This window comes from Sarcophilus harrisii, chromosome 6 (assembly GCF_902635505.1).
Source record: "Sarcophilus harrisii chromosome 6, mSarHar1.11, whole genome shotgun sequence".
In the NCBI taxonomy this organism is placed as follows: domain Eukaryota; kingdom Metazoa; phylum Chordata; class Mammalia; order Dasyuromorphia; family Dasyuridae; genus Sarcophilus; species Sarcophilus harrisii.
The window spans coordinates 20,573,362-20,586,453 of record NC_045431.1 but is presented as its reverse complement, the minus strand read 5'-3'; the positions used below and the strand labels follow the sequence as shown (position 1 = coordinate 20,586,453).

General features: G+C 33.8%; 1 protein-coding gene across 3 annotated transcripts in view; it reads right to left on the bottom strand.

The window, feature by feature from the left end:
- The window catches only part of PCDH7 (protocadherin 7), a 466,821-nt gene that overhangs the window by 4,801 nt on the left and 448,928 nt on the right, over window positions 1-13,092 (bottom strand). The window lies entirely within an intron of this gene.

Sequence of the window (13,092 nt, the reverse complement as noted above, 5' to 3'; positions counted from 1 at the left end):
AGAAAGATATTAAAATTTGTGTGATTTATCCCAGAGGGAGGAAAAGAAGATTTGCAAATCTAGTCTCTTAGTCCATAATGTCTCATAGAGGGAATTTGTGAAAATGCAAAACCTTATATTTAAACACTTCAATTTTAAATGGATACCACTTCACGTAACCAGAATTGTAAATGAAAAGTACAAACGAAGAATGGGTAAGAGCACAAAAACAACTTTTCCCCCATATTTTCAGATGATCTATTATGTATGTGATGTAGGAAAAACTCCCTCAAAAAATGGTTGCCAAAGTGTTTGCTGAATGGAAAACTCATATGAGTGTGGCGTGTTGTACAAATGCACTCATTTCTGGGACCTTTTTGGTGTTATATAACATGCATGTGTAATTAATTGAATAAGTTTGTGATTTGCACCAAGATGGAATGAGTATTCATTGTATGTAGTTAAATCCTTTCTGATTAGCACTTGATGCCGACATGATCTTTCCTATTTTCAAAGACAGATGTATGTTATTTAAATAATACCCTATGTTTTTGTTGAGAAAAATGACTTCAAGTTTCTCAGTGTTAATATTTAAATCTGTTTTGTGCTGCTGCTTTTTTTATGAGCTTTCTATGCTGCAAAAAAGGGGAGACACCTCTGTATAGCATTTAATAACTTTTATAGTTTAGTTTATAGCCAAACAAAAGAACATAATACGACTGAGCTCCATTTTATATCATACTGTATCATTTTATTATATGGCTTGGGGATTACATAATCTATTCTTGCAGCCAAATTTTGCTCCAAAGAATATATTCACAAGGGTTGAAATCAATAATGTTTACATATACACAACCTTGGGCAGCCTTGGGCTCTTTGTAAACTCTTCATGACAAATCTAGATGATATTCTTTGCTGTTTTTTTTTTTTTATCTATAATGCATCATTAAATGATCCCTTTTCTTTTTATTTACATTACATTTATTATGTTTTAGCCACTGAAATTTCCTAAATTTAGTCACAATTATAACTATCATTTTTTTTTTTCTTTTTCAGTTATGGAAAACAGAAACATTGATATTTGTTGGCCCATCAATTCCTGAACAGTGGCCTGGCAATGTGGAGAAGCCACTGAAGATGTTCCCTTGTTCATCACAGGAAACACAGTAATGATTTTTTTCTCTCACTTCTCAAAGGTAAAATGGAAAGACAGTAATGTAATACTGTCATACAAGCTATTATTTGATATTTGAGTACATAAATACTCTTCATTTTGCTCCAAAAAAGACAAATAATTTCCCTCTTCCTAGTTTAAAAAATTAAATTATTTGATTCATTTAATTCCATATTTGTATGTTTTTAATATCACAAGATTTCTAGCTTACTAAATAATCTTAATCAGGCTCACTAATTAATCTAACAAACACAAAACATGATATAAGATACAAGTATAAACTATATTGTTTTCAAATATATCTAAGAATATTGAAATTCTTTTAAAAAGTCTCTTTAAATACAAATTTTACATTCAGAAAATTTTTCTCCTCTCTAATTTTGCTTTTACTTCATTGCATTAATAACTGGAAACTTTTTTTTTCTATCACAGTGTACTAATGTTCTGGAAACTCTATGATCTTGCATTTTCAGATTGATTCTTTCTGTCAAATTCTCTGTTATAATACCTTGCTCAAGTGAACTATAACTATTATACAGTCATCCCCTTAAGTTTATTTAAAACTCATGCATTTAGTGTTAAACTCAGCTTATCAAAGATCCCATTAGCTACACAGGAGGCTAGTTTTCAGGGATTAATTTGTATTTTCAGTTTGGAATGCATTACACTATTGTTTTCCTTTGTTATGCTGTGCAATTAGGCTGGTTAGTAGAGTCATATTAATACACTGAAAACTCATCTTACATTTTGTTTAACTTATGCACCTCAACTACTTACTGCTCACAAGTAATTAAATCTATTTTCATTGATTCAAGTTCCAATTTGAAACACTACTGAGATGCACTGACCTTCTTTCTCTTGGTCTTTTCATAACACAACCTGGCTAGCTTCCAGTTGAGATTGATTTCTACTTTGCACATTTAACTAAAAGGGACTTTTCCTCAGAGCTGTCACCTACAGTGTACCACATCTCTATCCAAGAGGCATGATTTTTAATAAAGAACACCTGTCATTTCCAGAAGCAGATCCTTGAGTAGGAGAATAACCTAGAAGCTGACAGGCCTAATTATCTAAGATATATTGTACTTTTTGGTCATCAAATTCAGCAAATAATCAAGAAAGTTTGCAAAAGATTTATCATGCACTTTACCTCTTCCAGACTTGGATGATTGTTCAGAGAAATTATCAAAGGGCAGTCAACAGGGTGGCAAACCTTTCCAAAATTCCTGCCTAAATTTAATATTTTTCATTTTGGAGAAACGTGTTCTGATATTCAACTTAAATCCTTTGTGTTACATTTACAGATATCACCTACTTTTAATCCCTATTAAAACAACTAATCACTTCTTCCCAAAGTAACTAGCGATTACAAAAAACAAAAGTATTTCATAAGAAAAACATGGTGGTTTTCTTTCTCAATCAACTTTTCGATGAAGACTTTATATAGGACCTACAAAGTATTTAGTTAGAGCATTCTGTTTTCTTAAGACTAAAGACATATGATATGAGTTAATATTTTGGTCACATTTACAGCTTAACCATTATTGAGTTGCCAAGGACATTAACATTTTAGCAACTTACCCTTAAGATCGCTATAAGGGAGAGGGGCAATGAATAATGAAAATCTTCAGTTCTATGACCTCTTAAAGACTTGGGTGAGTATTCAGAGAGCAAATGAGTGAGTTGTATGACTCCCTGATGGAATTTGAACCATTTTTTTGTGTTGCTAATTCAAAAACTTCATACCCCACAGTCTCTTGGCTTTTTCTGGAATGCACTGGTAACATAACAGAGAACATTTTCTTTTTAAACATGATTAAATTGTCATTTACTCTTCTTTTTAAACTGGCCTTTGATTTCATTGGTTTAAAGAGCTACTGTTTACTCATTTCCTCTCTTAATGCATATAAGCACTTTACCTGTCACTTATTAGTCTTCAAGAGTTGCCTAGAGGTACTGAGAGTTGAAGCATTATGTTCACATAATGGGGCCACAAAGCTAATATGTGTCACAGATGAGAAAGATACCCAAGCCTTCCTAACTTTGAAGCCAAGATATCTCTCTGCTATGATAAACTCCTTCAATTACTAAAAATCACTCCAAGAATAATAGCTGAGGGAAACAGCACATCTTAATACCTTGTGATATTTCTTACATGTATCTGAATATATCAAGAAGCTATGACTTCATCAGTATAGGTGCTCCCTTCTATAGCTAACTAGGTTGTCTTTTACTATGGCTAAAAATATTAATGACTTAGTGTCCCTGATAATGACTTTCTCCCAATTTAGCTATGCTGATAGTAATTCTGTCTTTCACAAAGTCTGTACTTGAAATCTTTCAGTCATAATAGGAACTTCTAGAGCTTATTTACTATAGCCTGAAAGAAATCAGCAGGATACAAATGATTTTCAGAAGTTTCATCTTCTTAAAATACAAAGGAAGACGTTGCCAATAAAAATAATACATATAATCTATATATAAATATTTTAAAGTCATCAGATTCCAGGATTAGAGTTGTAAGGAAATTTAGACTTCATTTGATCTAGTCCAATTTGACTATATGGGGATTTATCTACAATCTCTCTGGTAAATGGTTTCTAACCTTTGCTTAAAGAACTCTAATGAGAGGGAAATACTATGATCCAAGATCACCTTAATTACTTGAGACAATTCTAATACTTAGGAAGTTCTTTTTTTATTTCTCTGCCTGTAACTTTGATGCTACTTGTTTACAAGATTTCTAGATCTGAGCTCTAGGTCAAAAAGGATATGTGTAATGATTTTTACACAGCAAAGCTCTTAAAATATTTAAAGACAATTTTCATGTTCTGGTACACCAAAAATATATATATCTCAATTCTGTCAACTAATTTTTAGATGGAATGGTCTTGAGCATCCTCACCATTGTGATCATAAAGTTTTCCTTCATCCTTATCCAACCAGTTGTCAAATCCGATTAGTGACAGCACTACAATGCTTCTTGCTCTGATCTTTTTTCTCAATGTATAGTGATCATTATTATTTAGGTATTTTTCACCTACCACATGGCCTATTACCCTTGTCTCCTTAATAGCTTTTTTCTGTTTGAGTCAGACCCTTCTCAAATTTATCCTTCAGACAGCTTCCCAAATAGCCTTTCTAAGGCACAGATCTGACTTTGTCTTTCCTAAGCATTGCTGCTTTGGTGGTATTTCACCAGCTTGCCAGTATTTTATCATAAAAAAAAGGCTGATTCTCTCTGGTAGGTCTTTTTGTTCATGGCCCTTATTTTTTCTAGAACAATATACGTGTTGCTCAATCTGTCATTTACAGATTTCTATAAGATCTCCAAATTACTTTCCCTGGCCTATTTCACTTGGATCATCATTTGTGCCATCATTATTTCATACACTCACATCTGACTTTTCGCAGTTCTGTGATCTCATCCTCCACTCTTCTATCCCTGTGCATTAGTGCAGGCCAGCTTCTAAATGTGAAATTCACTCTTTCTTAATTTCTCCTTGGAGAAAATCCTTTTCTTTCTTCAAGGCTCTTCAAGACTTAAGACAGGAATGCAGCTATTCCCTTCTCCACAAAGCTCTCCCTGCTCAAGTTTTTCTTCGCTCATATGGTCTTGACCTTTCCTATGCCCTATAATAAGGGCATACCCTTATTATATTATATTTTATGTCATTTCCATTTGTGTACATGGAAAACCTACACTGTAGCATCTGGTGGACGGAGGGTATGATTTTTCTTTTCTTTCCATTTCCTTTCCTTTCTTTTTATTCCTAGCATCTAAAAAAGTTTTCTATATTCTCAATGCTTAACATTTTTAAAGAAATTGAATATTGAATGCTGTACGTAACTCTCCTAGCCTGGGTATCAAATACTTTATATTCATCTTTTCATCATTCTGACACTTGTTTCTTCATCAGAACATGGATATCAAAGCTAACATTATCAACAAGCAGAATAAAGACTTTTTTAAAAAAAAAATAGTAATCATTAAATAATAAAGGTAATGAAAACATTAACTTTTAAAGAAAGATTTAAAAACTGAATTATCATAATCGATCCAATAGCCAAAAAAACAAAACAAAACAAAAACACTTTCAAAAATAAACTTCTGAGATGTAGGCAAGCTTCATAAAGGGACTTTAAGGAAATTCAAGCAGATGGCTACCATATAAACACTTTGGAAATTTCCATCCTGTCTTTGCAACATTTCCCCAAGTTACACCATACAGTGCTTGAGTTCAGCCTGACATGCTAGGGCCCTATTAAAATGCTTAAACATGTTTGAAAGCATCAGCAACTTCTTTCTTTGCACCTTAGGCAAAACACAGTTCAACAGCAATTGAATGTATCTCATGAAGCATTTACTGCCCTGAGGCTGGAACCATTGTCATTCCGAATGTGGCATTATCATATACTGTAGAGACAGGGCTTGCCATGTCTCAAGCAGTCTTGCTGAATAAAGTCAAACATAAATCTACTGTTTGGCACATGAAAACTGCATGAGAGTACAAAAATATATATGAACTGCTTCAGAAGGAGAAGGGTTTTATAAATATTACTTAGATGACTTCCTCTTCTTGTCTCCCTTTCCTGCTCCCTCCTGAAAGGTAGATGAAGTACCTGGAATGGTCCATGAAAGGATGCAGGACATTGGAGAGGAGGAAGGTTTGATGAAAAAGGGGATATGACAGATTTCTTAACTATTATTTTGAAAGAATTACAAAATCTGGAATTTGATTGCAGTAGTTAAATCATTGACCTATGCATGTTATTACTAATGGAACACATCTCCGGGTTTCATAGTCCTACCCAGGAATAGCAGCAATATCAAGATTGACTCAAGATATGTTTTAAGGTCTAGCCTGGAGTTTCACTTGCTCTTTACTCTAAGACCTTCTGAAGTAGTAAGAAAATGAAGGATAAAGTTTGGGTAAGTAGCATGTGTTTAGGACTCAATTACTTCAACTTCAAAGTGAGATGGTTAGAAAGGGAGGGTCTCTAAATGTCTTGCCATATGCTTTGAACACGGTTAGTTACACTTAGGACATATACTTTTCTTTTTACTACAGATTTCCTTAACTAACATGTCCTAGGTGTCTTCTACAGTTGAGATAATGTGACCATTGGTCCATTCAGACTAGGTAAGTATTCTTTACTAAAACGTCCTAGGCATATTCTAAAATTGAGTGACCGTTGGTCCATTCGAATTGGTTACAATGAATTTTGGAAATTAAAAAAAAAGCATTTGAAATTGGCTCATTAATGTTCTTGTTGTGTATTATCTATGGTTTCACAACTAACACAGAGAACAAGTCTTTTATGATGAAGATGGTTTTATGAGTGTCTCTATGATGGTAAAAATCAATATTACAAAGTTAACCTGATAATGAATCTTTTCAAACTTAGTTGGTCATTAGGCAAGAGTCATTCATTAGGTCCATATCTTGTGCTAGGGAATGATATGCTTATATCTGTATTTTAGGAATATCTGTATTTTATATCTTTATATTAGGAATATCAATTTGGTACCTATATGAATAATGGGATAAACTGGATACCAGGAAACCCTTTAAAAGGATGTCTCAATTGTCCAAGTAAGAATAAGTGCCTAAACTTCAGTAATTGTTATTTGAGTAAAAAGTAGAGGATGAATATAAAAGGAGTTTTTGGAGTTAGTGTCAGTAAGATACCCCTGAGTGTAAGGGGTAACAGAGGGGAGTGATGGAGGTGATTCCTGGTTTGCATATATGACTGACTATAAAAATGGTGGTGCTCTCAAAATAAGTTAGAATTAGGATTATGTTTAGTGGAAAGTATAAGGAATGATCAATGTTCATAATTAATAATAACAAAAGTATGAAATATCTAATTGGGTTCACATATGAATCAACTTTAGAGAATATAATTAAAAGCAAGAAGAAAAAAAAGAGCCATATAATTGAAATAGTATTAAATTATGCTTCAATAAGAAAATCAGCATTGGAAAAAATGCATTATTCAATGTATAGAGTATAAGGAATATGATTTCCATGCATGGAAGTGGAATTGCTTTCATTCTTTTAGAATGTCTTTAAGGATAGCACTTTAAGGTTAAATTTTATGTGTGCTTTATAAGCATTATCGTATTTGAGCCTCATATTAGCTCTCTAATGCAAGATGTGTGATTTCATCTCTGTATGAAATTTCTGATGTGGAAACTATCCATCAATGGAGATCATCAACTTCTCTGTAACTCAGAATCTTAGATAATTAACTGGGACACTGATAAGTTACATGATTTATCTTTGATCTTACACAGATAATGTCAAAAGAGATACTTTAACCCATCTTTCCAAAACAACAAAAAAAAAAAAAATAGCACTAGCTTCACTATATTAGCTAGGTGCAACAGTGGATGGAGCATTAAGCTTAGAATTAGGACGTCTCATCTTCCCAAATTCAATTTGAATTCAGACACTTATTTGCTATGAGATCTTGGGAAAGTCATTTAAGCCCATTTTTTGTCAGTTTCCTCGTCTGTCAAAATGAGATAAAAATGGCAAACCATTCTAGCATCTTTATCAAGACAACCCCAGATGTCACAGACACAACTGAAAAACAACAACAATGATCACTATGTCAAGTTGTCCATGTTGTAAAAGTGCATGCTAGAGACATTTCTGCCCAAACTGATGGGATATGGAAAATACTTGAATATGAAAACCTTTGTATCTGTTCCTATTCTCTTCTAATTCCATAAATAAACTACCAAATTGGAACTGGGAAAAATAATTCCATATTATTGAAATTCCTACTCAACCTTGAGAGCTAATCAAGAATGAAAGCACCAGATGATAAGTATTTAGTTCTCAGGCAATTACCTGAAGAAAAAAAAATACTGAGCCATCCCATATATTGCCAGTATAAGAAGAGGCATAATGAATAGGATCCAGATTCAGACCTCATGGCCCGACATGACAAAAAGTTAAAGAATTGAATAGCATTCTCAGAATGATCTGTGTCAACCTTTCATTTCCTAGGAGATGGAAACCAAGAAAGTTCAATGATTTGATTAGGGTTATACAGGTAATATATAGCAGAGTTTGGATCTTCTTGACTGACATTCTCTCTAAGTCAATTTATAAACTAAGTGACAAACTGAGAGGTCACTCTTTTCTAAACATCCACTATCTTCTATTCATATACATCAGAAGAATGAACTCTGCCATTTGTTTCTACTTATTAGCGTTCCTTAGATTCTGATGGCTGATTCCCATAACTGGGCTCTTTGAACCCCGGAGAAGTATTTCTATAGCAGACATTTATGTCTTTTCAATGTTTCCGAGCTTGTGGTATTCTCTTAAACCCAGACCAGCATAAATATTCCTTCCTGTTCTTCCCACCATAAATATTTTATATGTATCTTATTTTTAGATATCTTATCCTTACCATACCTAAAAGAATGTCCATTAAAAGATGCTCAAAAATGTGGTATGAATGATTTTAATTATTCACTTAATATAGAAGTAATATCTGCTTCACATATTTAAAGGATTATTATGAAAAGGGAAAGGGAGATTATGAAAATTCATTAAATATATAAAGTTCTGATATCAAAATATTGAAAAATTATTTCCAATGAATGTCGCAGAAAATTGGGAGAATAGTTTTCAACACATTTATAGTGATACCTCTATATGATCCTGATGTCAGGGCACAATTTGAAAATCTGTCCAATGCTGTGGAATATTTAGTTTTTACTGTTTGCGGGTGAGTTAGCTGATCTAAACTGTAGCACAAATGAATGCATGAGATAGAACTAACATATAATAGTACAACTAAATATATGGCTAATATTTTAATAATAATAGCTACCATTTATTTTGTACTGGGCACTATACTAAGTGTTTTATAATTATTATCTCATTTGACCCAAAACTTCAGGCATGTAGGTACTATTATTATTTCCATTTTACAGATGAAAAAAGTGAAATAAATGGAGGTTAAGTAATAAGCTTGATTCCAGGCCTGACCCTCTATCAATTGTGCCAGCTGATAGTTATATCATTAATAATTGATAGCTTTTGGTTAACATTTTAAATATTCCCCAATCAACATATATCCATGTATCTGGTCATATTTTAAAATATTCTTTTTAGAACACTTTAATAATTATAATTATTTTCATTTGTATAGCACTCTGATTTCCAAAGCACTCTTCCTACAATACTTCACTGTAGAAACTGAGGCTGACTGAAAATCAATGACGTCCCAAGGACTCACAGGAAGGGCCACAGAGGAATCTTCCAAATCCAGGGATCTTTACATTATGTCCCATTGTATGTCATCCAGCAACAATGGCAATTCTCAAGAAACTCTGGTATTCTGCTTCTGAACAAACTCACAGCTTTACTTTATAACAATATTGAAAAATAAGTCTAGAAAATTGGACCTCTCATCCTCATGAGAAATATTTTCATTTATTTGTGGATGAATGAATGCTAAGAGTGAGGTTTGAACTTGTGATTGAAGAAATAGCTGAAATCTAGAAGTACTTCATAGGAGCTGAAACACTAAAGAGAATGTTTTGTTTGTAGGAAGGCTGCCTTCCTCTTGTCCAGAAGTAGTTGAGTGCATGTTAAAGGTAAATATAAATTTATTTATTGGCGATCACAATTATCACAGAGAGGGATAACCCAGAAGAGGGAAATATCCAATAAGTGAAGGGAAGGAGCAGAAAGGAAGAGGGTTTATTGACCAAGCAAAATGACTTCAATGAGAAGCCAAATATCAATGAGGCAAAACTTGGATAATATTGCTAGTCATTGAAACATTCTCCTTCATTTACTTCTGTGTCTTAGGAGGACTAGACAGTCCTTTTAGTAGTCCTGCAGTATCTTTGTATCCTTTGTGTCACAATGATATTCCAAATATTTGCCCAGGAGGGACAGCCAGCCCAGCTGAAAGCTGACCCTCCTCTCTTGTGATTGCTTCAGGTGACAGACTTCCTGTTAGTGTGATGGATGCTACCCCCCACTTATCCACTTATCAGATGGAGGATGGTAAAAACCACTAACTTAAAGCCTCCTAATTTATCCATTCAGTTTGAGAATACCGCTTCTAATCCATCCTCCCCATAGCTGCCAAAATCAGTTTCCTAAAGTGCATGGCTCACCATGTTACTCTTAAAAATCTCATGCTTCCCTGTGACTTCTAAGATCAAATGTGAACTCCTCTGCTTGGGATTTAATGTCTACTACAATATGGTTCACTTACTACCCTTTACATATTCTATGGCCCAATTTACCTGACCTTACTAATTGTTCCTCCTTTGTGGTCATTTCATTTCCCATTGCCACTCCTAGTCCCTTTTGCCCTCAATTGCTTTTATACAAGTTCTTTCCAGATAAAAGCCTCCCCACAAAATCACCTTGTATATATTTTTCAACATATCTACTGTGTTTCCTGATGCATTTTTGCTTTTACATCTTAGGACTTAATCTAATGCTAGGGATATAATAGATGCTTAATAAATGCCCATTGTTGATTGGTTGATTTATCCAAGGATATCAGAAGTAGAAGAGAATTTACCTATATTATCTAGCCCAATTCACTCATTTTGCATTTGAGGAAATTGAAGTTTGATAATAGAAAGTGAATTATATGGTTAATAAAGCCAGAATAGAGGACAGAACCAGGATAAATTCTCTAATCTTTCCAAGACACTATTTTCAAGTCAACTCATTTATATAATGCTTTATCGTTTATAGAGTTATTTTCTATAACCCTGTGAGGTAAATACAGTCTGATGTAAGAAATAAGTGGGAAAAAAAAGGAAAAATAAGGTGTTCAAAGTCATTTTTTCAGTGCCTGGAATACTCAATACTTCAAGAGTCCATTGTTCCTAAATAATTCCATTCAATATCTCAGGCCCCCTTTGTTTGACCGGTTTAGTATACTGCTTGCCACTTTGTTGTTACATTCTCATTTGGGTTTTCTTGGCAACAATATTTCAGTTGTTTGCCATTTCCTTTTCCAGCTTATTTTATACATGAGAAATGGAGGTGAACAAGGATAAGTGACTTGCCTGCCCAGAGTCATACAGCTAAGAAGTAGCTGAGGCTGCATTTGAACTCAAAAAAAGGTGAGTTTTCCTGACTCTAGACCTAGTACTATATCCACTATATCTCCTAACTGCTTGATCTTGTACATAGTACAGGTTTAATAAATGCTTGTTGACTTGCAACAAACAACAATATTTGATCTCCTTTTTGGTTAGGAGTATGCTAAAAGTCTGGGTAGTGGGTTAGCAATTGCAAAGACATTTAGTAAAGTCATTGTAATCATTGTATAGGGGAGTTCCTGAGTCAAGTGAAGGCTGATATGTTTAACTCTATCTATACAACTGCCATATCATTGCAGAATACAAACTCTATGGCCTTTGAATATGTATACAATATGTAACCTTATACATCAGCCCTTCCATATTTGAATGTGAGCTGCTTGAATGTCTTACTTTTTTCTTTTCCTTGCATACAGTAAGCACAGAATAAATATTTTGTACTTTTAGAAGAAATAATATCCCTTTATTTGTGTAACTTACCCAGGTTATGAGGAAGTAGTAAGATAGCACTTGTGTTCTTATAGAAAACACAGCTCTGAATAAAACTTTAAAGCAGATGAAGAGAGGTATTTGAAATTCTTTACATTACCCTACCTCTTTCTACTATCCATTTGAGTCCTGATTTCAAGAGTGATGATCTGATACATGATTATATATTTAGGGCTTGAAGGGAAGTTTAGAGGGATCCAAAGCAGTCTTGTAATTTATCAGATGAGGAAACTGAGGTTTATCCAAGTTTACTAACTTGCCCAAGTGCACACACAATATAGATAAGTGGATTCAGTCATCTTATTCCAAATTCATATTTTCCATTCCTTTTAGACTAACTTTATGTGGAGTCATGCTGATTTTTAAAGATTGTCAATAGGATAATAGACATCTCTCACTCAGGTTAATATGTGAAATTTAATTGGAGTTTTTTAGTAGAGAATGCTTCATTACAAAGGATGCCTAGAAAGGTATGTATTTAAAGACACTGCCTGTAAAATGTATTTTTGATGGGCAGGGTCCAATACCACTCACATAAACTAACCAGATGACTGTTGATATAGGAAATAGCATTTTTATATTGCATATAAGAGATGGGAGTCTTTATTCCTCTTAAGATCCTCTGATACTTCCTCATGGCATCCATGGAGATGATCCTAAGTCCTTGAAGCTTGGGCTGACAGACCACCACTTCCGGCATGTCCTATTGAGTTGGAAAGGTTTCAAGCACATGCTCACTGATGGATGTCTATAGTCTCAGGAACAGCCTAATTAAGTTTGGAGACGTTCATCACCAGGTTGGCCACTGCAATCACAAATTCTTTGATTGCAGCTACCCTTAAAGACTATCTTCTAAATTATTAAGACAAGTCAATCTCCATTGGTTCTCACAGGGACTAGATTGCAGATTTTAAAAATTCAGACAATACTCAAGGGGCTCACTATATTCATCTGTCACATGAAAATAATTGTTCTCACTTTAAATCATTTGCCAATGACTATAGTAATCCAGATGCAAACCTTTTGTTCTTGTTAAAATGAATTTCCGATAAGTAAAATGGTCTAAAAGTGACAGGCATGTTAAATAATTACTAATGCCAGGAGGCCCACTGTAAATACGGTTTCCTAGTTTGAGACAGTTAAATCCCTAGATTTCAGTTTCGTAGAATTAGGTATAATTGTTATGAGCCTCTCTGTAATCTAGTTAAATCCTTTGATAGTCTTTGATTTATTTCTATCAGGAAAATGGCGAGAGACCTTTTGAAAATGAAGGACTTAATATGACTTCTTTAAGTCACATAGACATTATCATGGAAGGCACAGTTAAACTGTCTAATTGTGCTGC